Source organism: Aquila chrysaetos, chromosome Z (assembly GCF_900496995.4).
Source record: "Aquila chrysaetos chrysaetos chromosome Z, bAquChr1.4, whole genome shotgun sequence".
NCBI classification, from domain to species: Eukaryota; Metazoa; Chordata; class Aves; order Accipitriformes; family Accipitridae; genus Aquila; species Aquila chrysaetos.
Genome location: NC_044030.1, coordinates 16,873,998 through 16,898,854, shown reverse-complemented (window position 1 = coordinate 16,898,854; position 24,857 = coordinate 16,873,998). Strand labels below are relative to the sequence as shown.

General features: G+C 39.4%; 1 long non-coding RNA gene across 3 annotated transcripts in view; it reads left to right on the top strand.

Annotated features, from left to right (window-relative positions):
- Positions 1-24,857, top strand: part of LOC115336867 — a 34,704-nt gene that overhangs the window by 270 nt on the left and 9,577 nt on the right. Inside the window, exon 1 of one of the 3 annotated variants that reach the window (XR_003921952.1) lies at positions 17,357-17,459. The exons of 1 other annotated variant lie outside the window; for it this stretch is intronic. This is a non-coding gene — a long non-coding RNA (uncharacterized LOC115336867). Of the gene's footprint in view, positions 1-17,356; positions 17,460-17,678; positions 17,786-24,857 lie in introns of those variants that run through there. One more of the 3 variants, XR_003921951.1, reaches the window with a different exon arrangement.

Below are 24,857 nucleotides of genomic sequence, written 5' to 3'. Positions count from 1 at the left end.
TGATACAAAAGTATTGTGAACCTTATAAGTAACTGCAACAATCTTTTTTCAGAGAATTCATTTTAGCAAAGGGCGCTGTGATCCTGTTCATAGTAACACTTGGAAGTGCATAGCTGACAAGATAGAATTTTCTAGCCGTTACCTAAGAAACTGCAATTTTTCAACTCTCTCATTTTTTTCCAGTTCTTCATATTCTTTTCAAATATTGCCCAAAACTAACATTATACTGTTGTTAGAAAAGTAAGCAAGTACTGCGTCCTCTTCAAAGGAAATCTGGGGTAAAATGGCTCATGAGAAGATAGTTGCCTGCATTGAAGGGATTTAGGATGTGTCCTCTGATCAGACTCATTCTTAAATAATGAGTTTTCAAAGTGATAATCTGCAAAGGGGCATTTGATCATCTGAAAAATATAGTGCTTTGCTCTCAACTTGTACAACACCAGCAATTATGCAGAAAAGCAACATGAGGACTCTGGAGGACAGAGTGAGATCCTCAGTAGGGCACATTCATTCCATCCCACATGGACAAAATGGGATTACCTCCCTAAACATCACAGGGTAATCCCTAAACATCATTGCTCTAATGGCTAGCTTTCTTCATCTTACTTGATTTTATCTTACCGGCTGTCATTCAGAGGCTTCTGCCCTACTTATCAGTGATTCAAAATTATTTGTAATAGGCATATGCAGAGTTCCCTGCAGTACTGTGTATGTATGCAATTGTTCTAATATCATTTTGCAGGAGGTTTTTTGTTTGGGTTTTTTTCCCCGAAAAACTGCAACAGGCTCTTCAGACTTCAGCAGAACCATGAGTTAACTGCAGGCATATAATTGTTGATAAGTGATATGGAGCACACTTGGAACATCTCAGTCTTCTGTAGGCGGCATAAACAGCTTTTAGTCTGGTGATTTTCATATTCAGAAACTCTCACTTTAAATAAGGGGTGGAGTGCTTTGTGGAAGCTTTGCATTTGTTGTAACAAGAAAAACACACATAAGCTCTGTCTTTGACACCCAAGATCAGCCATTTAAATGCTATTGGTGTTTCTTTCTTCATCCAAAGCACTTTTTTCTTGTACCTTTTCAAGTACAAAAAAAAAAGTAAATGAAGAACAATAGTGTGTCCAGTTCCCAAGGAGTCTCAGAGCTTCGTCTTTGGGGAGGTAGCTTAAATTAAGCAAATCAAAAGAAGTTTCACAGGCTCATTTTGGATATAAAAATGGCTGGTATCCTCAGAGGATTATGTTTGCTCACTGTATTCAAACCAGCAAATGGCAAACCTCTGCGAGTTTTCTATTGGCAGTAAGGTTTGGTCCAGTTTTGAATTTGGTGAAGGATCATCTGATGCTTCTCCAAATTACGTAACCAGCCTTGCTTCCTGCAGTCTCCCTCTTGTCCTTATCTTCAGTCCTTCCCTGGAGCAAATCCTGCATCCCACCCACTTCTCTCCCTTCAATTCTGTTCCTTCCCACCCAACCCTTCCTGCCATGAGCTACAGAGCTTCTGTGTCACGCTGTACCTTCCTGCAAGCATCATCTCTTCAAAAGGAACGAAAGCAAATCTCTGCTCACTAGCCGCACTGCCATTAGCTGACTTTCTTGCCCCTCTGGAAATTAAGGCTAAAATGATCTTCCCTCTGTTGTCTATGGAGACCTTGCTTTCAGCATGGGGAGGTTTTAGCCAGGACAATTATGATAATTGTGCTTTTATGGGCCTCGTCCTAAACAATGTGTTTTCCAAGGGTTTTAGAATTTCAGCACAGATGTTCAGAAAGGATTCAGAAAGTTCAATGTCAGGGATATTTTTTATGGTAGCAGTAATATTTTTGCCCTCCCTAATTTTATATAAACATTTTTCCTCCCGGAGAGGTTTTTTCACACGAAGACAAATTAAATCTTCATAATATAACAAGAGATATTTTATGCTTTTTGCTTAGTCTGTGGAGAGATGAGCTTCCCTTGCTAATATTTCTGATACCTTTTACTCTGTGTCACTGATTAAAAAATTATGTGTCTACTGATGGGCATCAGCCAAAAAAAATTACTTTTTTCCAACCTAAAGTGGAAACAATTGGACATCTGTGGATTTGTACACCCAGATGAGAAAGCCAAATATTAAATTAATGTATTAACAATGTTTATAGTTTTATTACCCTGTAATTATATCATACCTCCTGATTGTTTTTCTTTTCATCCTAGTCTATAAAATGTAGCTGCCCGAACCTGTTTTTGAATGTCTACATTTCTAGTGTTAGACCTAGTGATGTTTTGCCAGGTTCAGTGGAAGAAAAGGCAGTTGTAGGGATGGAATTGTTACTCTGGAGAGTGTCAATGCCTGCCAGCCATCAGAAGGTGAACTAGAGACAGCTGGAGACTTGGTTTGGGCCAATAGCTATGTTTGGCATCCTTTCTGCCAGGCTGACTGGAAGGAGTAATTAAATGCAGCCTTGAGTAGCAGTGGCTGGAAAGTTACAGCAAGGCTAAGTTGTGTAGTTTCAGGGATTTAACTGGTACTAGTTGTGAAAACACAGGGAGGAGGGAACTCTTTGTCAACTAAGCCAGCAAAGGAAGCAACTGTGAGTATGGTCCTCTCAAATGCAGAGCCCTCTGAGCACGCTGTTGACTGAAATTTACTGCTGTTCATTTCTGCTAGATTCCAGGAAAAACAACTTTGTATTTATCTATATTTTTGTTAAATAAATATCTAGAAAACTGAAAATTATTCATATTATTAGCTCATCTTCTTAACTGAAGAAAGTCTACAAAAGCCAGCATAATTGGCTAATCACTGAAGCCCAAGATGAAACAACATTATTACTTGATAACAGCAAAAGAGTTCTGATAATTTGATGAGCTGCTGTGACTGGGCATGGCTTTATTCACACTTGTGGTGCAGTGGCTATTTCATCCTAAACCTCTACTTTCATGCCATGGAAGATCTTTTATTTTAATTATTGATTATTTATTGATTTAAAATGCTAACATGCATTTTATTTTTATTTTATGACTGAATTTCAATGTTAATAAATATTAAAATAGAGGTTATGCACTGATTACATTGGACCACTTTCATTAACAGTCCAAGTTCCTTCTGTTCATTTTGGACAGCAGCTTCTGCAATGAATGTCTCAAAGAGCTTCGTGAAAAACAATCCCATTCTCCACATAATTTCATAGAAGCAACGCAGCATTTTGCCATTGCTACATCTATCTGCTGCAACTGTCTGTGCGGTGGAAAATGGGAAGGTTTTGGCACAAAAACAATTGTGTGGTAATTTTTAGGAGGAGTACAAAACAATGTTTTCAGTTGACAATAAATGTGGGATAGTTGGACCAATGAAATAACAGAGAGATGCCTCTTCTTTGGAAGAAAAGCTGCAAGGCTTTTAATGATTACTTGTAAGCAAGATCTGGCTTTTATATTCCACCTGATGATCTCCGAAGTTTTTATGGGTAAGTCATATAACTCATGCTACACAGTTTATAGCAAATGTGTAAAGCATTGTCCCACCATATACACCTGCCTTCAGTGAGGACAACTGCCTCCAAGTGGGCAGTTAAACAAAGCTAGAAGAGAAATATGTCAGTTCTGGTTGAAGTAGTCTGACAATCCTGCAGGTGGAGGCTACCTAGCTTTCTGGATTGAATACGATATTAGAAATCCAGTGGTGGGTACTACAGAAAAACAGGCAGATAAAATTTCTCCTCCTCAGCTCCAGCTAACTTTAGATGTTTTCCACACCATGGTTACCAGTTAAGTTTTTCTACCAGTGCTCCTCATCATCAGCTGACTTCCATTTTAAGGGAGCCTACGGCTAGATTTAGTGGAAGAGCCAGACTCATTAGAGAATTGCATAGAATTTTAGCTAATGACTGGAGAGGAGTGGCCATCTGATATATTCCCATAAGCCTGAATTGCTAATGCTTAGCTATAGGAGTACTGGCCCAAGCTGTCTGTCAGTTTTGGCTTGTTGTAGATCAAAGAGCTCATCTGCACCGTGATGGCCATAGAACCACCACTCCAACTCTAAGAGCTAAGCAGTACATTTTTCCTGATGCAGTTTTGTAAATTACCCATTCGGCATTTAAGAATGGCATAAAATAAATGTGGAGCATTGGATAAAACTTCTGTTGAGTGGCTTGGCCATGGGTATAGAGGCATGGTTAGGAAGGAAGGTGGATAAGCTGATGCATAAACTGTGTAAGGGGAGGGAGATCACATTTTTCCTCTTCCTTTGCCCCCTGTTCCCCAGATACTTTGTTGGAGGGTCTCTAGCTAGGACACAATGTAGAGCAGTATGAAGATATGTGTAGCTATTTGTTCTCTACAGAAGACTCAGGTCTGACTTTCACACGAACGGCAGAGCTGTGCAGATCCTAAGGTAAAATTTCCACTGCTACCTGTGGGAATTTTACCACAGGAAAGAGTACAGGTCTGGGCCCGGCGTGTAAGATTGGTCTATGTTTGCCAGGGGTTTTGTTGACACTGAAGTTCCTAAAGAGAGATAACCATTATGATGGCCAATTGATATTTAACAGTGTCCTGTCTGGGCTTGCCTGGATGTATGATTCACTTCAAATGCTTTTTGCTTTGAGTCAATCATATGGCTTCTGGCACTGGAATTTTTAGCAAAGAAAGACTTTTTCTGATTTTGAAATCTTTTGAACCTGCAAGCAATGCGTTAATTTTTGGGGGTGCAAACATAGCCTTGGCTTCCTGTGATGGTGCAAACTGGGCACTGTCTTCTTGGAGGTGCTTTTCTTCAGTCCTTGATCCTATGTGTAATGGACTTGGGACCAAACATGATAACTTTAAATGCAGCTCAGGGCTGTGGTTCAGGAAGCGGCTGCTGCCTTGGCACCTCTATCCTTCTTCTGACTGTGCTCCAGTCATTATTGTGGAATTTCCTCTCTTTCCTCTCTTATACATAAAATTCTTGGCCTCAGATCCAGCCACACATTTTGCATGGGAGTTATCGTATTTGCTCCCATTGGACTACTCACATGCTTAGAGAAATGCATGTGGTAAGGGCTTTGAGTTCCCAAGACCTGAAATCCTCATACTGAGATAGCTACATTACACTACTAATCAGAACAACTTGAAAGCTGCCAAGGAATGTGACTGATGTACCATTAGTTGTGATTGTCAAAGCACTGGATTTAGAGAGATTTCTTCCCTGAAAATTAAACAGAGTATTAAGAGAATAATGTGGGCAGACTTAACTAGACAATTGGGATATTATGCATTCTGGTTGATCCTTTGATCCACCTTTCAATTGCCATGTTAAATAAAATTTATGCTGAGTACAAACATGTGAGATCTCCTATCTATTCCTTTGCTGTTTCAGCAAGTGCATACGTCTTTCTCCCATATATCCCACAGTTTCAGTTCCTCCTGTGTCAAAGTTTGGAATGATTGCTCATTTAGTAGCTTGGTTTGCAGGACTGTAGTCATAAATCACTTATTGTCAGACCTAATATATGAAGGACAAGAAAATGACGTGTTATTTAGATATGAATGTATATGTAAAAGGGGGCGTAATTCTGGTATTTTCTTTTTTCCCAACCTAAAAACCCCAAATTTCATACATATTTATGTATTAAAATGAGTGGATGAGTTAAAGTGAATGAAACACAGTATTTATAAACTAAGTATACCTGACTTTTATTGCAATCCAATTTTTAAAAATAATGTCAGCTGTATTCCAGCATCTACATTTTTAAAATTTTATAAAGTACTTTGTAGTAAAATCCCTTTGAGGTACAACAAGCAAGAAAGAATCTGCCTTTCATGCTGAGCATGACATCCTATGGTCTGGAATATCCCTTTGGTCAGTTGGGGTCAGCTGTCCCAGCTGTGTCCCCTCCAAAGTTCTTGTGCACCCCCAGCCTACTTGCTCGTGGGGTGGGGTGAGAAGCAGAAAAGGCTTTGGTGCTGTGTAAGCACTGCTCAGCAATAACAAAAACATCTCGGCATTATCAACACTGTTTTCGGCACAAATCCAAAACATAGCCCCACAACAGCTACTATGAAGAAAATTAGCTCTATCCCAGCCAAAACCAGCACAAGTGACAGAATCGTAAGTGGAAAGTCCCTACAAGAGACTGTGCTTGTGTAAACCGCTGTTAAAAACCTCTACGGTAGGTGGTTGTGCACTGCGTGGAAAACCTGTTTGACTCTTTTCACCAGCACGTTTTTTTTTCTAATGTTTCATCCAGATTTTTTTGCTGCTAATTAAGTCAATCTCTTCTATCCTGGGCATGGAGAGCAACTGATCATTTCATTAAAATCTTTTTTACATGACATCCCATCTCTGTCTTTTTATATCCAAGTTAAACATATCCACTTATCTCACTTTTTACTCTATAGATAGTGTTTCCCCAGTCTGTTATCATTCTTGTTTTCTGAGTGCTTTGCAATTAATCTGTCTTAAAAAGTCAGATCCAAGAAAGGATACAGCACTGAAACTGTATTGAATGTTAGACTAATTAGCTCCCAAGTCTGCTATATACCACTCCTCTGAATAACATCCCAGGATAAGTTCCTTTTCCTGATTCTTTCTAAGGAGCTTATGCTGTGCCCTATCTCATTCTATATCCTCTAGTTTTCCTGAACAAACACTTAATATATTGGTCTATTTCAATGAAATTTGACAGAAGAATGCATGAGGATCCATAGTTCTTACAAGTTTTGTGAAAAGCAATGGCTGGGCACATACAGAGAGCTCAGCTACCCCCTTTGAGATACCTGACTGGTTGAGGGGTTGGCATGTACGTCCTGTCCACTCTGTCATTACAATTCACACCTGGCTTCCTCTTGCCTAGGCACGCGAGGCAGAAAAGGGAGCATAAAGAGGGGGATATGAAAAATGTGGGAGTGTACTGCAAGTAGTTTTTGAGGAAGATGAAACTGGGGAGGGAGTAGATGCAGCTATCGGTTTGGAAGAGAATAAATGCAATTTCACATTTCATTAGTTCCACCATTGACAAGGATTTGGAGGGTACTTTTGTTTGTTTTGATTTTTTTTGCTTGTGGGTTTGCTGGTTTGCTTGTTTGTTTGTTGTCAAAAGCTTTGGCCTGCTGGCTAATTTTCAGATTGTCATCCACTGCAATCCCTACATGTTTTCCTTTAATTATACTACTGGACAGCCTGGTGGTTTATGTCCACTTCCTAAGTGCAATTTGCACTTCAAAGAACATACTCAAAAAAGAAAAAAATGGTTTGGGGGATTACATGAGTTACTGAAATGTAGCATTTAGATGTACTTGCTGGGAAATGTTAATTACTGTACACTATAGGACAGAAAAGAAAAATATTGCAAAAAATTCTTCTTATAACCTCACTTCACCATACTTATTCCTGGAGGACACCTGGACATCCTTTCAGCAGGCTGAATTTACTTTGACTGTGTTTTTTACAAAGTTTGTACTGAAATATTTAATATACACTCTTCCTTACTTACCCCAAAAGCTATATTTACTGTATGAAAAATCTTTTGTAATATGAATGGACTAGGTCAGTGCCGAGACTCCAGTTGCCCTGAGGAGTGGAACAAACTGTAAGTGGGGAGAGAGACTGATGATATTCTCACTACTGTTACAATGATCCCCTTTAACTCCAAGGTTACCCGTGCACTTGGCCTGCTGGTGAAAAGAGTTTTATTCTGTTGCCTTGGAGGGACATCCTGTTTGGATGGAGAATTTCAGCCTGCAGAACTCAATACTTCCAAAAGCATAGGGATAATTCATGTGAACAGCAAAAAAGATTATGAAGTAGACAAAAGACAACTAATGCAATAATATCACAGTTTAGTTGTTTATGTTGGATATAAATTAACAGCTGATTCTTGTTGCCTATACTCTTCTTCCTTTTCAACTCTTACCAGTCTGATGCTGTACTCATAATTCAGAGAAACTATGATAAGATAAATATGATAAATTCCAATTGTAAATACTAGCATGTGCAAATGCTGTATACAGCTGCAATATTTGCATTTACAGTGCTCATAAAATATGCCAGAGTAGACAAAGGGTGCACAGTTGTTCTATTCATGGCATAGTTTTGGAATTATAATGTTTATTTTTTTTTATGAGCTATGTTGTTGAAAATTAAAGCTTTTCCCTAAATACTAGCAGGCAAGAAATCATTCGAAGAGCAATAGAATCATTTTTTTTTTTTTTGTATGACTTGAAACAGTCCATTTGATTATATTAATTGTTCAGTGTGGTGGGAAAATAGCTGCACTTTTCATGTTCTTTTTAATGTCAGAGGTAAATTTGAAGCATGTTACATTGCCAAAGGCAAAACTCCTGTTGCTTTTAAAAGAACAGGCATTGGTCTGAAAAGCCCATTTTGAAACTAGGCATCATTGCACATCCTGTCTACATTGAGAGGGAAATTGGGAGGATGTGAACTGACAGAGGTGCTCAATGCTGAAAACTAGGTTTTGCACATGTGCAGTGTCACAATAATTCACAGGATTTTCACTTTGCTTGTTGGTTATGGTGGTCAGCAGAGCAGTAAAAATATGTGATCATCTAAGACTCATGTAAGTCATCAAAACAGATATTAATGTTTTGGAAATAACTAGAGCAGGTGTGCTGACCATTGCTCCTAGGTCAAATTTCCTCTTGACCAGGGAATCACGAGGGTGAGAATGTTCCCTCTCCTTTATATAAGCACATGCACGCACGCATGCATGTGTACGTATATATATGTATAAATTATATATTGATGTTATGCAAAATTCAGACATGGGATACACCATAAAGCTGGGACAGAAACATTTGTGCGGCCACAGTTTGAACTCTAGAATTGCCTACTTAACACTACGTAGGGTTTTACCTGATAAACACAGCCCCTCAAGTATAAATGTAGCAAGACCAGGCTTGAAGATCTCCCTAACATGGGAAGTCTCACACATTCCCTGGGCATGCTCAATAAGCATTTAAAAGCTAAGAAACTAGCACACTAATTCAATGCTGAAGTAATGTGGAGACCCTGTTTCACACTGATAAAAATTTCATACAAATTAGCTTGCTTTCAGTGTATTTGTCACTGCAGTTTCTGCTCCTCTGTATTTGGCCATTTTTAGAGGGAACTGAATTGATTTTAGGCCAGAGGTCCCTGCAGAGGTTTCTCAGGACACATATGTGGTACTGGCTGTCCACCTTATTTCTAGATACCAATTTAAATAAAAGCACTAAAAATAGATTTATGGTGCGAGGCTTCTTTATAAGCTATTATATCAGCATTTGTGTGAATAGGAAAAAGAAAGAGGGGTAGCCTATATGTTTCTGTGCTTCTGTGTAGGTACCAAATACAGAAATATGCACATGCAAACATATATATTGATATATAAGCATACATAAAATAGCAAAAGTGAAGGCTGGTCTATAAAGGTCAATAAAATGTTGGTGACTATAAAAAACAAGTGTGTCTTTTCCTTGAAGTGAGAGACACTTATGGACTTTGTGGGCTGCAAAACTGCTATTGTCATCTTGGAGTCCTCCCATGTAGTAGTATCTGAAAGATTCATTTCACTTCTTTTTCTTCCCAATGCTTCTCTGGTCTTATGCAATGCTCAGAGGCACTTTGCAAAGAAAAATGCAGCGTATAAAGCTTCAAACAGATGGATAGAGTTTGGAGTGGCAAAGGGAACCACAGCGTGATCAGAGTGGTGCAGGCTGCTCTTCAAGGGCAGGCTGTGGGTCTGTTGGACCCTCCTTGCCAGTGTCTGGTACAGAAATGACAGTTCCCAGCTTGTACACGTTGCCTGCAGCCATGTGTGTAAAGTTACAGAGTGGCATGCCTCAGAGCCACAGCAGGCTGTTGGGTTTAGAGGAGTAGTATGCAAGATTAAATTGTTCCTGCCTCTCTTTGGAAGTCTTGTTCTGCTCCCAGATTCTTTCCTGATTCTAGTCCACATTTTGTGTCCCAAAGAGCTGTAGGATGGAGCCTGTGTTGTTTGCCCAATAACAGGTTGGGGTGTGAATTTTCTGGCTGTGTTTTCTCTGAAGTGCCACAGCTGATCCTCTTTTGCTTCTTCCACGTATGCCAGTGTCCTTATAAATTTGATATATTTGAAGCAGATGATTCTGTTTTTCCCCCTTCTTATCCTGAATTCAGGACAGTGGATCCTGGAAGAATTTTGTTTAGATGGTATTTTTGTTGAATTTTTTTTCTTTATTTATTCTGTTGTCTGTATAGATTATGCAGACTTAAACACAGCAATGCAGTCATGTGAATGCACTTATAGGGGAGGTCAAAGGCTTTGCAAAAATAATTGCATCTTCTTCTTTCCTGACATACTTAGCATATTTTTTCATTTGCACACTAGGTCTCCCTTATTTGCCCGTCTTCCAATATCATAGGAAGTACAGCATTTGTTATTTTACATCCATTGTTACAATGAAAGAGAGTGTTCCTGTGTAGGAGTAAAGGTGGTCTGCTGAGCAATCACTGGATATTGTTTGGTTTGACAGATCTCCCATAAGTGTCCATAAGGCTATGCAATACAGTGATTGAACTTCATATTCCCACTCTAATTTATAACATTTTAAGGGATATTCCCTCTCACCTTACAAGTAGGTACATGGTAAGAGAGCTAGTCATTTAATTAAAAAAAAAAAAAATCAAAAGCGGTACAATTGCAGTGCATGAGTCTACCACCCCTTTACACTAAAAACAGGTTGCTTGGATGAGTAAGAATGACTCATGAGAGCTTACTAATGCTTAAAAAACCTGACATTAAATTTAACCTAAATTTTGAGCAATATTGACAGAAATTTCGGAAGTAGCTTAAATTCCTAAAGGGTGCTTTATAAAAACAGTCATGGTATGTAGTGTCTGGGACTATCGTAGATCTGGGTTACAGAACTTGCTTAGGTCTTTTTCTTCCTTCTTGTTTATAAATTGTTCGTGTGGTAAGATGCAAAAGTTCCTGCAAATCTTTGGCCTTTCTTGGGGAGCTTTTTCATACTTTCTCATTACTCCATGTGTGTGAATATAACATGACCTATACACATAATGATGTTTACATAGCCCACTGTGACATCATCATCTTATTTCATTTTTCAGTGAAATTCTATGGGAATTTGAAATTGAAATATGCTTTCTTTAATAATTTTTTTTATCATGTATGATTGTTATCTTCTGTGGCTTTTGAAGACTTATGTGCCAGTGGATTAGTTCTTCTTTCTCAATGATTACACTTTTTCTTAGGCATTGAAACATTTTTTAAAAAAACAGAAAGAGGGCATTTTGACTGCCTTGTTATTATGACCTATTTGGGGACAGAACAAGAACAACAGTGTTAAAAAATACAAGATTGAAAAAATTGTGACCGCATACTTGTATGTCTGCTTGGAAAAAAAGGGGGGGGGGCGGTATTTGAATCAGTCCTAAAACCATAAATCAGGAGAAATATTACAGAAAGCTGAGTTTTGACATGTAAAGTGTAAGCCCCAGGAACCACACTTTTGTTTTAGGGAATGTAAGGCAAATAACTCTTTAATTTCTGAAGCAAAACATTTAGAGGCTTGTAATTTATGTCTGAGCTTCTTCCTACTAGTATCTTGCCAGCCAACTTCCCTGTTGCCTTCAACTGAGACATCTGTGAAAGAATCAATAATGTGAAGTGAAAGTGGTTTATGTAGATAGGAGTGCATAGTTTATAAACAATTCTTTATTAGTAAGGAGTAGTTAGAGAAGCACAGGCTAATATCAATCCTGCGTGAAGTCAATAAGATTTATTTCTGATGTTAGTCAATACAGAACAGGATCACACTCTTTGCAGCACAGTGCTTTGATGCTGCACAGATTTGTCTTTAAGACTGTTTCTACATAACAATAATTCAAAATCACAATAGCAAACTTCCCTCCAGTTAGGTAAAATGTGCTGTATATACTTGTTCTAAAACAGGAACAAGTGGGTTAGAATTCCATAAATATCACGCTAACAAGAAAAAGAAATAATTTCTTCTTATACTGTTACAGATTTTTCCACTGGTTTCTGGAAAGAGCAATTTATAGCATACCTCTGTCCAGGCATGCATTCAGAAAGGTGATTTTCAACAAGCCAAAGAATTTTCTCTTCTGCTTTATGAGTGAATTTGCTTTGCCCTCATTAGGGACAGCAAAACTCCAAGTACTCTGAAATTTCATGCATGAGACATTTCCAGGACTGAGACTATCACCTTTGCAAAGATCATATAGGTTTATTGTAAACCTCAAAACCTGAAAAAAACCCAAAAAGTTTGCATTCAACCTTACAAGAGCATTAGTGTTAAGCACGACTCAAAAGCATACAAAGATGGGGAGAGCTGGTTTTGAAAAATTTCAGAATCAACTGAAAAAAGTTTTCTGGGTTATCAAGCCTGATTCTGCCAAAATGTGCATTCTGGACAATTAAAAAATAGATAGGTATACTGTGGAGGTGATTGAGAGAGAGGGTATTTTTTATTTGTATATGACCCATTTTAATAAAATACTACAGTATCGTGCTCAAGGCATCAAACATATGACTTGAGCTGATCTAAGAATCTCAGATTTGGTAGTAGGGAGATAATTTGTACCATCATAACTCAGTCCAGTAATGTATTTAAGCACATCCTTGATCTTAGCATGTGCAGAGCTGCATGCAGTACATACTTGTGCATTCATTAGGATCTGTAGCTTTTACTTTTCTTTCCTTAAAACAATTTACAGCTGCTCATCACAAAGCATTGTGCGCTAATACGGACAAGAAGCTATTCCAGGCTAAGTCTTACTCTCTTCTTATTTGCACACTGCCAACAAGAACAAAGTTTGCCATGAAGATGGATGGAGGAAAACTTGATAATCACCGTAGGTTTTAAAATGCTCAATAGTCACTACGTTCTTAGGCAACAATACACCTACTGGTAAAAATTCTATTAAAAACTATTCGATAGAAACCCAAACAAATGAAATCTAAATATGTCAATTTAGTGTCTAGTGCCCAAGGCACTCACAATGAGTTTTAAGAAACTTTTAGCCAAAAAGAGAAGATTCTTTTTGCTTTTTCCCCCTGTTTCTCTCTCCCTGGTCACAGGGAACTGACAGTCACAAGAGACGTCCTGTGAGCCTGTCCCTGGTCATGCATCACATGCCTTCAGCTGGAGGCCAGGTGAAGCAGTGGACATTTTTGGTCTCCAGCATGCTTGGCAACCCAACCTGGGGACGTCCGTTTGCAGCAGCAGGCGACATGCCAGCTTTCGCAGATCCATACTCGCAGGAGGACCACTAGACCTGTGAGGCAGCACCCTGCTATCCGGCTCCTGGCTGGCACCCGGGTGCTGTGAGCAGTCCTCAGGTGGGGGACACCTTCCAGCCGAAGGGAGCCGTCTCCCACCCCTCGGGCCCCAAGTGAAACCCAAAATGAGCAGCTGTTTCCATGGGAAGAATTAGGGGCTCACCAGGCACGTGGGGCTCTTGAGATCCGTTCTTCTGGAGGTTTTTGAGGAGCAGTGGTATCACATATGCTTAGGTAGGATGGGAGGAATTCCTCTTGGGTGACAGCACAGAAATGTAGACAGCTACGCTGAGTCCAAGACGGTGGGGAAAAACAGCTTCCTGGTGCTCACCAGCAATGTCACCTTGGTGGTCCGTGGGCAAGGTGAAAGGCCAAGGGCAGGGTCAGCAGTAGTCGTGGTGCCCTCACATCATGCGCAGCCAAGCCCAACATCTAGAGGTACATGGGGCAAACTGCAGGGCTGTGGGTGTATCAGGCAGGGCTCAAAAGGTGGGCAGGCAGTTCAGCCATGCCATCAGTCATCCTTATGCCTGCAAGCAAAACTCATTTTTCCATGTATTCTTTATTCCACTGTCAGTCCTCTGAATCACCATGTCCTTCCCTGCTTCCCCCTCACTTGTACACACACCTAGCTTGCATGATGTTTTTTAAAAGGTGAAAAAAAATCAAAGTTCGCTGCCTACAGATGTTTTGAGATATTCCTTGTATAACCCTGCCTTTGCCTTCTTCATTGGGCAAAGCACACAGTACAGCAGAAACAAAAACCTGTGACATTTTTCTTGACCTTTATGCTAATAGCTTCATACTAACCGGCAGGAAAAATTTCAAAATACCAGGAAAGCAATTACAAGAAAAAAACCAAACTTGACATGTAAGAAATAATTTAACACCTCACCCTAACACAACCTGCAACATCTTTCAGTCACATTATGGATGAATACTCATCAGTTTTTGTGGTGTTTTGCATAAATTTCATCAGTAGGAACAGAGTAATATTAAAACATACACACATACCCCATTTTCTGGCTTTTCAGTTCATTATGAAATACTTCACCTCTGGGCAGATGACTAATATGCTATTAAACTTCTCTATCCTTGAGTTGTGTTGTAGCCAAAAGGGGGTGCAGTCACTCATGATCTTTTTTAAATTATCTGAATACACCTACTCAGGGAAAATGCTGTTGTATGACTTTAATGTGTCCTACGGCAGCGTTAACATGCTTTTGGATCATTTAGCTCCATGTTGTGGAGCTACAATAATAACTCCGTAGTGAAACCTGGGGGAAATTTCCATTATAACCCTGTGCTGAGTAGTTTGGGAGGCATTACCCAGAAGTTTAAATTTCCAATTAGTGGAAGGAAAGCTTTGACTGCGTGTTGAACTGCAGCAGCTTGTGTTTGGACTTGGGGCTGCCTTACAGTCCAGTACAGATGACAGTCATTCACTGTCATGGTAGTTGCTTTTGTTCAGCATTACAAGGGAGGTGTGGACAGTTGTATCCCAATGCTAGCCAAATTTGGGTGATCCCAGTCCAGATCCTCTCTCTACCAAAGACACCCCATATAATTTTCCTTATTTTCCCGGATCTTTCGTTTCTCATATGTAAACCAGGATAATGAAACTGCTTTTTTGCCACTCCAGCTTGCAGTGGGTTTTGTGAGCCTGATCTGCAGAGGTTGACGTGGTGCCCTCTCCATCATACCAGGGCTGTGCCTGGAAGTGGGGAGTTTGATTGCTACTGAGGTGTCGAGGTGCTGCAGCACTGTGGCTAAGTCCTCTTACGCTGCTGCTTAATCAAGGGATAAAACCAATGCTGAGTGTTTGGTGTAGCAGGCCGCTGCTGCAACCTATGGAGTCTGTGTATCGGGGGATACAATGAACTCTAGTAAACCATTTGCCTGGGACAATACAATCCTGAAGAAATTTTTAGTTTCAGTTTTTCTGTTATAAAGTTGTAATCTTTTTATGGATTAATCTTTAATAGGATAGATATTAAACTCGAATAATTTCCTATTGATTTTATTTTTAGTTCTGTCTAGAACTAGACATGAACTCCTTTTTTTTCTTTTAAACTAAATGTTCAAGAAGAGGCAAAAACATGCAACTGATGTGAATGGGAAATAGAAAATCCAAATGGCTTATATAACACACAATATGTCAGGAAACCTTTTGTGAATATAACCTAGACCAGAACCAGCCTATTTTCAAGGGGTGATAGGAGACACTTCACCTTGCTGTCCATTAAAATTTCTCTATAAAATGCTAGATGAATTAAGCTAATAATTTCAACAGGAAGCAGTTTTCTCTGGTAACTTGGGTTTAAGAAATTGCTTCTTTGTCACTGTAACTTCTTTGTCTACCCTTAAAGCTGGCCCTATTAAATGTTGCATGAGAGTGACTCAAAGGCATTTAGAAGAACACAACTCTAATTGCCCATACAGGACCAAACTTGACAGAAAATTTGGGATATTGTTCTGGCAGTAGCTGACAGTGACGACACTGACAATAAACTCACCTTATGAACAAAACCATTCAGTGTGTTGTAACGAATGTAGAATCATCTGAGCTGTTCGTGTTTAGAGATCTATTTTTGTTTGGGTAGAAAAATTATTTTTAAATTAAAGAAGGGATATTCAGGAAGTTTTTGCTAATGTTCATAGTTTTTTTCCAAGCTTGCACTTCTTGAAATGAACTTGGAATACTGTAGGCATTTTGTTTTGTAAATGAAGAGGTTCATTGTCCTCTCATTGGAGCATGTTCTAGTGATAATGCTGTAAATTCTAGGAATTCTAGTACATCCTAGTTATTCTAGTAACTCTAATGACACAATGGTGTAAATTCTAGTAATTCTAAGAAATGTCTATTGCAGTAAGAGAACAATATGGAAGCTAAATTTTAAATCTTTCCAAGAAAGAAAAAGCAAAACCTATTTATGTCTCTGAATAACTTCATCAGTAAGAACTCCTTCCCTTACTTATTTTGTGTATTGCATTACTCTGGAAGTAAGTATCAGGATGATAATGAATCAAGGGCCTTTTTTTTATTGCTTTTCAAGATATATTTATTGCGAATGCCTCCGCTTTATGAGTCTAATCTTTAGTCTTAGCATACTATGTAATAGATCCTGAATTTTCTGTGCAGCAACATTTCTCATTTAATTCCTGGGACATAAGTTGCCTGTTGTCGATCTTTAGAGAACTTTTAAGGTGTCTAAACACCTACTGGAAAAGCTAAAGCAATATGACTGTGATCAGAATTCCACTAAGATAAAGGTGCTTAGATTGCCACAGCTACTCTGCTAATGAAAGGCAAACCCCATCTTTATCTCATTATGAATGTCACCACAGTAAAGGTTCTTACCATGTAACCATTTTAATTTATTTTTCTGTTATTTCTATAACTTGCAGCTTTAATCAAAACAGATATAATCAGAAAAAAAACCCACCATGTGGATTAAAACAAAGTAAATATTTCAAACCCTTTTTTGTGAAAATCACTTGGTCTTAAGGGTTGTTAGTACATCTAGGGGTAAAAATTAGGGTCCTATGTATTAACTGTAATTTCATAAAGCCAGGCTAAAGATGAAGATAAGAGGAGTGCAGCCATACGATGTTATTGTTATTATTAAAAGGTCAACAACTCATAAGCACAGTAGCAAAAAGATGAATAATTTAGACGTCAAGCTGACACATATTGGACTAACTTACTTCCCCTTAAAATTCATAAGTCTATACAGGTCTCATAGTATGATTCAGATCTCATAATATAATGAAACAAACTTAATCAGAGGTGTTCATTAAATAACAATTCTGATACAGAGATAATTTAGAATGACTAATTAAAGACCTACTTTCTTTTCCTCTATCATTCTGTGAAAAGTCCTACAAAGGTGTAATTTGCTAATTAAATCATGAGATCCAAATCAATGTTTCAGGCACTTAATTGCTCAGTGTTGTGCTCTTCTCTAAGAAATCATGGAAATTTCCATGAGAATTGAGGATGTACCTTCTCTTTATTACTTTTTAAAATTATCTATCTTTTCAGCTAAGATGTTGATAACATCTTTTTCTTTACAGTCTTAAAAAGAAATGGACAGGAAAGGCTTTGAATTTGGAATATATTGAAATTGGGTGTGCTTGAAGTTGTGCATTTGCGAGCATCTCTCAGGAGCAAGCTGGTCTTCAGGTAAAGTATTGCAAAGCACTTAAGTGCACCCTTATTTCTGTCCCTGTTCATCAAAGGACAGAAGCACATATTCTACTTGAAGGATGTATTTCTATAATTTTGCACAACTAATTTTTTCTTTGTTTTCTTCTGCTTCCCTCCTTGTTTCTAGGTGCAAAATTAATGCCTTAAAAGTTAGTGAAAACTCAGCATAGATTTTTTCCTTGTTCCTTCCTCATGTAGATAATTTCTGCAACCATGTCAGGATTGAAATATGATTTTATATTGAGTGCTGGTGCGAATGGAGGTGGCTACTGTCTATCTTTGAGAAGTTCCATCATCAAAAGGTTAGATGATAACATGATAGGTTAAAAAATGCTGAATATATTAAACACCTTTTCAGTTATAAATATAGAATTTGTCTTTGGAAAACGTTCAATTTTAAATCAGCTTCTAGCACTGTCCTGAATTTCCAGGTAGTATACTGATTTCCACGTGGGGGATGACCAGATGATAAGAACCAATACCAAAACTCCTTCTAAAATATCCAAAGCTCTAGATCAGACTGAGTGCAGCACATAATTCTTAATAATAAGGAAAATGATAAACTGGAAAAGTACTTTCTTGTAAAAAAACCATAATCCTATCTTTAGAACAGTTGTTAAGGGGTTTCCCTCAGGCTTTCTAGTTTACTTAAGAACAGAGCTGGATTTCTTGCTTAAACAGTGTCAGTTTCCTGGGTTTAATTCACTGTTTTTCTGTTTGACTGTTGCAATTTTTTGCAGGTTTCTAGCATTATTGTCATTACAGAAAATAAATAATTCTGACAGATCTTATGTGAAATATCTTTTATGACACCACTGAGGTATTAGTGAGAATAGAAAAAAAATCAATGGGGCTCACATTTGAACTAAAGTTAAATTTTTATTAGAGAAATTTTTTTACATGTCTAAATGCAAACCAGTTTGCTGTCTGCTGGTTCCTACCATCCTGTTTCCCATTTAGCAAATGGAAAACCTAAGAACAAGTGGCACAGAGACTATACAGTTTCTGTACTTTCCCAGAAACTTTCTTTGCTTTAGTGCTTTGTCTTCATAATTCCTTTGTCTGATTTGATTAAGTCCTTCTACACTCTGGGTTTTCAGGAACTGCCTAAGTAGCTACAGTTTGAGTTTACCACATCCTTAGAAATGTGACTAGCAATTCCGTTGTATTTATTTAGCTTCCAGTTGGTAGCATGCTCCTCAATGAGTCCCTGAACATTGGCTAAGCAATCTTTATTTTTATAAATATTTGTGAAGAAATGTTGGCTTCTTTTTTATGGGTTATTATGTTATCTGAATTAAAAACAAACAAGCAAACACACACACAGGTTCTAGAGTAAGTGCTTGAAATGCTTAAGAGCCCACATTTTCCATGGGGACTTCAGTAAGTTAACCTTTTCCTAGCAGTGGGATTTCAATTCTGTGAGGGGGTTTCTGCAGATTTTCCAGTTTTCAGAGAAGTTTTTCAGAGGCAATACTGCTATGGGCTGCAGGTGTTCAAGGCTGACAGATCCTCAGCCTTGCAGCTGTTTGGGTGCTGTGTTGATTTTCACACCCTGCCCCACAACTCAGAGACATTTAGCACCTACCCATCACAACTATGTTAGGCCAAGGTTATTAACCCTATTTATCTAGTCTGGAGACAAGTTAAAGTCAGCATTTTCATACCCGTGTTTCTGTATTGTATTGGGGCTGCTCTTATCTTGCTGCTCAAACATGTCTCGGTGGCATTGGTGATCACCTAAAGCTTGGAAGTAATGGGTTAGCAGTGCCTGGATATGCCTCTCCTGCATGCCTGTTCTCCTGACAGTCTAAACCTCTGGTTGTCAGGCTGAATTAAGCATGGTCTGGAGACATTAGACTGGAAACCCACAAAACTGCGATATCTTCCAATAGCCATTCTCACAGGTTTACGGCTTTGTGTTCTCTTTATGCTTCTTAGCTAGAGGTAAAGGACATGGACAAAAACTGGAAAAATGACTTCATGTCTCAATGTCTCCATTACCTTTACAAGAGAGGTGATGTGAAGACACACTAGCAAGAAGTCATTAAGATATCCCCACTGTGGAAAATCCCAAGAACCTTGATGAGTATACAAGGCTCTGCATAAGACAAACCACTTTAGTACCCATTTGCAAAATTATCTTACCTGAAAATGTTTAAGCATGATACCATGCCCAAAAAAATTCTCTCCCAACTATCTCTGAAATTGCTAGGGTTAATATGAAGATGGCAGGATTAACTATATCAAACCATCTCCTGTTTTGTATGAACAGTGATAAACTCCTAAGTACTACTGGAGAACCACCTTTATTAGACATGACCTGACCAGACTTGCTTTTCTATTGTAGCTCAAGATTAAAGCATTTCTTACCACCACATTTTTTTAACTAATCCTCTCTCTGGCTGACTCATAACAGCTGTTAAATAACTAGATATTTAGCTAAAGATGAACAGAACCTATAAATTTAAACATGTGATATAATAACCAACTCCTTTATGCATAGCAAACCGCTTCTGTCATCATTTGAATGCTTTATGCTGACCTCACTGTCTGCATCTGATTGAACTGATCTAATGTCATAGTTGACAAAAGATGATAACAATGGTGATTACATATTTCTGATGCATTATGAAGGAGGACAGAGACCACATAGGAGTGTGAGGCATTGCGTGGGGGGAGATGGAAATGTTGACATAATGTTTTTGAAACATCTCAGAGGTTGGTTGGAGTTTGTTCCTGAGTGTTTCAACAGCAGCACGTGCAAAAGTTCACGTGCCTTGTTTTTACCTATTTTCTTTACCCCTTTCCTCCCACATGACTGTGCAATGAAGTCATAGCCTTGTTTCAGATATAACGGTACATTCACCATTTTTTTCTGCCTTCTTAGAGGTTCTGACTTGTCAGAAACTTAGTAACAGTAATACTAACTGGTGCTCCTGCAGCAGTTTATCCTCTCTAGACCATAGTGCCTTGCAAGCATTGACATTTTCTGGTGGGAGAGGCTGAGACCTAGAGAAGTAAAATGACTTGCCCAAATTCATGTAGGACAGATCCAGTCTTTTTATTGACAGCTCCCTCCTGCCTTATATCACACAGATCCCCCCATGCCTTTTTTTCACAATGAAGTGACAACATGTGCACAAAAAGGCTTTTATTAAAACAAATCTATGTAAAAAATCATCCAGATGAAAAAAAGCCTTTTTTCCTCTCGTTGGCAAAAGCAGCTTGCTTCCTTTTTGCATATTCTCTTGGTTCAATTTGCATTGGTCCTAAAGTCCCCTTTAAATAAAACGTTTGTAGTGATATTTTAAAAGAAATCATCTATTGTTGGAATTAAGTCTAAGAAATGTGAATTTGTTCCATGTGAACAACTTTCATGAAAACTAAAGTACAGTGGCAATTTTAAAGATTACAGGAACATTCCTGAAACCTTTTAAAAACACGTTGAGCTTTAAGCTTGTGAAAAGTGCCTTAGGACTTAAGGTTGATGATGTGAGTAATGTGTCATCTCAGCGCAGACCTGCATTCATACCATAGTAATTCATACCCAGAAGTGAAAATGCTCAGTTTTGCTCTTCCTGCAGTAAACATGGGAGCACCAGTGTTTGTGAGCACTAGTGGCTAAAACATCAGAGATCTAAGTTCCTTCTGTTCTAAGTTATATTTGTGTTGTCAGGGAGCCTAAGGGAGCTTAGTCACACTGTACTCTGTGCAAAGATGGAATAAAATAACAGCCTTTTTCAGAGCTGAAACAGCACAGCAAGGCAATTACACAGAAACAGCTATCATGCTACTAGTGTGAGACAGGTGATAATACACCTCACTGATGTGGTTTGCTGATCTTCTCTGAGTCTAAAGGGCAATGAGAGAGAAAGTCTGAAGATGTTCACCTGAAAATTAAATAGAGCAAACTCTGGCACTGTGAACAACTCTGCAGTATCAATCACCTTATAGATACAAAAAGGGAGAGAAAGGTAGAGACTGGAACATGAAGAACCCTGACAGTGACAAGAAGTCACCTGTATGTGGTGAGGAAGAAGAAGAGGGAAGCAGTGTTGTGATACAAAGAGTGATGTTGTCTAAGCTGCTATCTAAGAAAGTCATCTTTTGCAACAGCAAAAAGGAATGGAAAGGGTTGATCTAAGCCCCTGCTTGCCAAGTCAGGGTTGAGTATGTTGTGATGAAGGTGTGGGATTTGGAGAGTGGAAGAAATGGAATGTGTCATTTGGAATGGTCATATGCTTGAGAAAGAGAAAATATTGCACAGCACAAGTGCCCAAGATTTGTAAGAGCAAACACTGAGACCATCAATTCAATATTACAGACTGAGAGACTGTGTGGCAGGTAAGCATAAAGAAAGGAAAGCAGGGAAAGCCTGCCAAGACAGAAGGATGGCTCAAAACCTTGTTGAACTTGAGCCAACAACCAGTCATACAGAAAGAGATGTGAGAGAGACAGGACAAGACTTCATTTCTAAAAATGAAACTGGCCTGGAGCAGTCTGTGGTTGCCTTGTCTCCCTCATGTAGCCTTGTCATTATGCAACCTTGAGGGTTAAATAGGAATATCTTTTATAACATTAAAAAAAAAAAAAAATTCTACAGACTACTATCAAGTCAAGTGGTCCTAATCAGACATAGCATCTTTTTACTCCTTTGAGGACATATGTGTGAATTAACCCAATACAGGAACCCAGTAATGACAAGTGGAAGGTGTTCAGTGATGTTTTAACCAGGGAAAGATTAAACTGAATGCTACCAGAAGCAAAACTGCCTAACATATGACATGGTCAAAGCGGTAGTGGGGACTGAGAACTGCACCCTGTCCTTGTTCACAGGAGGCCATCCATGCACGCACAGCACTGGAGAGGCTCACAGGGACACTGCAGCTCTCTGACCTCTTTCCCTCCCCAGCCTCACCTGTTTTAGCTATGCAGGCACTGCTGCTGTATATATTGCCTAGTTTCCCTCAGGAAACAGAGCTGGAGCCATGCTGCTTAATAATAACTGTATTAATTCCTCTCTTTGCCGGTTCCTTAATAACCTGTTGACCAAACCTGAGCCGATGCAGCAAGGTTCAGAGATGTGTTTCACACAGGCAGCGGAGGGAGGCTGACAGTGATGCTGTAGAGGGGATTGCAGATGCCAGCCATCACTTGCAGTTGTACAGCAATGCACTTGGGGCCTCCTGGCCATGCACTGTCCTCTGTACCAGGTCCCATCAGAACCAGGGGTCTCCCCTCCTGGGAGACGATGGGGTGTGAGGGGAAGGGGGCAAAGGGGAAAGAGCACCCCACCCCATGCAAAACTGGCCTTGATTAGCTGTGCTGCTCAGAGGGCAATGACTCCAAAGCAGCAGTTTCACAGCAAGGGTGAGGATCCCCAGAGGGCTTGGGCTCTGCTTCAGGGCTGATATGAATGGTGCAGTGGCCATGTGTGGGGTCTCCAGTTAGCCATCAGGAGAAATAAATTGCCCATACAGTATGGTGTCCAAGGGCTTCCAGAAGAAGAGGAACAGTTTTCTTACAGTTGTAAGTCTTCCTATCTTTTGCCCTCTCCCTCTCCACTCCTTCACATACTGCCAAGTATTCCCTCTTTAAACAGATCCACATCTCTGTCCCAGACTTAATTCCTGTCATCAGTTTCATTTATCTGCAATCATCATGCTATTGAAATCACACTGTTGGAGGCACCTAGTAAAATGTACAAAAAACTTTGTGTTCAAACTAACTTGTACAGCCAGACATGCATCCGGATGGTTTATAAACACAGGCTTGAAAAGAGGAAGTTTTCAGCTTGTTAGTGCCTCACATTTTTGCTGTACACAGCAGCTGTGTTGACATCATGGACAGTTGTGGCTTTGGAAGATCCGATGTAGCTACTGACTTCAGAAACACAGGAGTGAGGGCTGAGCCAGGCTCCACGCTGCCCTCCACTCACCTGGTGTTTGCCTCTGGCTCCCACTTTCCCCTCCACCTTCCATTTGGAGAATTCAGCACCCTTCCCCAGACATAAGGCCATGGAAAAACAAATACCATTTTTTTTATTTTAGACATCATTATGGATCAAATTCACACACATTTGAGAGGTCAGGACTACCTCCAGTCTCCCTTCTCAAAGCCATGCCCCTTTGCACACTCACCAAAGTGCATGTACCTGTTTTCCAGCAGACACACAGGAGCATTACACACCATGAATATACACCTGGTGACGAGAGAGCCAGGTAAGCAAACAGAGGCAGGAGCAACCTGAGCACGTGCATGAACTTGTTGTGAAGGTGAAGTGCTGTAATTGTTCTTCAAAACAGAAAATCTAATACTCATCTTCCTTCTCCCTGGAGGACTTTCTCCCAAGAGAGCCAGTAAATACTGGCAGGCAGCAAGGCGGGGAGGGAATGTGTTACAGGCTGAAGAAGCCAGAGGACATTGGTGGCTGTGGAGCTTTCAGTAGACAGCAAACCGCAGCACAAGCTGCACCCTTGTAGCGTGTGCACCTCCCAGAGGTGTTTCTAGCTCCTTCTCTCTGTTAAGCTAATGTCAATAAGGTCCAATACTGAAGAACAAGAAAAGGAAAGAAATACACTTCAATTCCTGGCTTATGCCCTAGGCTGTGCCAGTAGCTGAGAGACATGGTTACTGGGGAATGGGTGGTTTAGAGGAATAAAATAGCTGTGAATGTGCCATATATGATACTGCAAACCAACTGATCACAACACGACTTTTGAACCCATGTGTACAAACATAACCCCCCACTTACACATGATAGTTTTGGTCTGTATGCGTTGACACAGACACACATACATGCTGATGTGTGTACATGTAGCCATCAGGTACTCTTAGGAGGACTATGTAGCAAACTTCCTAGATAAGTGAAGGTGTATATTTGGGGCTGTGCTCCTGTCACCTGCTCTACTTACCTGTAGTCATCATGCTATTGGTATCATTCACTCCAAAGTAGCCCTAACACTTCCTGTGAACTGGAAATACATGTATCTCCAGGATAAGCAGGATGTAGAATTTAAGTTGATTCCAGTTACGAAATCTAATCCAGCTGATAAATACAATTACTGATGCTTTTAGTTCATGATATACAATGGTGGTGAACTGCTGCATGATAAAGATCACAGGAATTTAGACATACATGGAACAAGACACTTGGCAAATGTGCAGTCATGTATTGAGTTTTATGTGACATGTATTTTTTAAAGAGGAGAATGTCTAATACTTTCAATATTCAAGATAGAAACTCAGTATCACCAATTCATAGACCCTTAGAGATTTCAATTTGAAAATAACCTTTTCGCAACTCAAAAGATTCTTACTGCTGCTTTTAAATACTTTGACTTAGCTTCTCTTTACGGTATGCCCTAGGCA